Below are 1,903 nucleotides of genomic sequence, written 5' to 3' on the forward strand. Positions count from 1 at the left end.
GCCAAAGAACATTGGAAATATTGTTCCTGTCATTATGTGCTTTAATTTCGGCCATTATAATTTTTATTATAAATACCGGACTGGGGGAGATAGCTCAGTTGGTAGAGTGCTTGCCTTGCAAGCACAAGGCCCTGGGTTCGATTCCCAGCACCACAAAAAAAAAAAAAATACCATATTCATTTTAAAATACAAACAGCCCTTATTTTCATAATAGATGCCTAACCTCTGGGAATAAGCAAGGAGTAAATAATACTCGAGTTAGTAGTTATTTGTTTTCCTGTATTAAGACTCCATTGTCATCGCTTCTTGGCCTTTTGGCTAAGGTCAAGTGTAGTACCTGTTCTTATCAGTTTAATATCTGATACACCCTCTATCCCAGGACAATATAGTAAATGGATTTCTTTTCTTAAAAAGATTCCATTGTCCATTTCTACTAAATCTCCTGTAAGCTTAAAAACAAAATTTTTAAAGGATTTTTAATTGACACAGAGTAATTATACATATTTATGGGGTATAGCGTGACATTTCCATACGTGTATACAATTTGTAATTATCAGTTCAGAGTAATCGGCATATCCATCACCACAACACTGATCTTTTCTTTGTATTGGTATACACATTCCTTCTCTCCAACTGCATCCCTGTAATCATTAACCACCCTCTCTGTATTCCCCCATTCCCATATACTTTCCAGGAAACCACTATTCTGCTGTTGCTATGATATCAACTTGTTAGCTTCCACGTATGTCAGAAAAGGCCAAATTTTTTTGAAATATACTGTGACTAGGTTTCTCTTGATATTTTATACATATTGTTTGTTCAGTATTCTGGTCCCATTTCTTTGTTTCTGTTAGTGCCCTTCTCTCAGGTGGGAAGTATCCAGTTTGTTGATATGTTTACTCTTTATTTTTTTGTCTTCTTCACTAGAACATATGTTCTATCATTGCAGGGACCACGTAATACCTTTTTGAAAGTTTCTAACATAGTTCCAAGCCCTGCATTGGCGCTCAATGAATAGTTGTTCAACAAAGAAATACATAAGTGTATTTGGTGTTTATTCACATTTATATGATAAACACCTACATATCCAGCTCTCATCTCTATGTCAATTTTCTATCTTTCAGGGAAAGAGAGCTATTATTAAACTGTTTTGTCTGGTCATTATAGCAACCCACTGGTCTCCACAACTACGAGTTATTTCTGATGTGCATATTCTACTAGATAACCCAACAATGCATAATGCTTTCAATTATGGAATAATGATGTTATTATGAATCACATTTCTCACACTTTTATGAAGATGGTGGAAAATTAGAAGGGAAATTCAAATCTGTTCAGACCAACAAAGGCTAGGAGGCAAAAGCAAAGCAGTCTGACACACCTCCACTCCCGACTCTCATACTGCCAGCAAGTTTCTTCACCTTGCCTCAGGCAGCCATGAACTTGGTTGAGTTTTCTGTCCAAGTTGTTAGGAGAGTTTTGAAAATCAATTGCTACAAAACAAATTTGAAAGTGCTCTGTGAAAGCCTAAAATGATCTCTTCTTCTCTTTGTTGCCTGTTACTTAAATTTCTTATTAAATTAGCAAAATGACAATAGCCCTACCAAATTGAAAAATTTACTCTACAAAGGGTCAAAATCAGGTACCCTGTTCCCTTTACTCATATTTCAAGCACAGGAACTGAAAAGGGTTTTATTAAACTGGGTTAGGTCATTATAGAACACTCATTGCCATTTCAATGAAACAGAGTTCATCCAAGCCATTCAACCAGCCATGAATTTTTAAAAGATAACTTCAACATTTTATTATCTTTATAATAAAACAATGAAACTTAGAACTGGATCATTTGCTCCTTTTCTTATCTCCTTCCAGTTCAAACTACTTGCATTTCTTTTAAAAAATA

At 35.0% G+C, this 1,903-nt stretch overlaps 1 pseudogene; it reads left to right on the top strand.

Moving 5' to 3' along the window:
* Positions 1 to 298: 298 nt before the first annotated feature.
* On the top strand, positions 299 to 421 carry LOC124986027 (uncharacterized; annotated as a pseudogene).
* Positions 422 to 1,903: the final 1,482 nt, after the last annotated feature.

Source organism: Sciurus carolinensis, chromosome 5 (genome assembly GCF_902686445.1).
Source record: "Sciurus carolinensis chromosome 5, mSciCar1.2, whole genome shotgun sequence".
Classification (NCBI taxonomy): domain Eukaryota; kingdom Metazoa; phylum Chordata; class Mammalia; order Rodentia; family Sciuridae; genus Sciurus; species Sciurus carolinensis.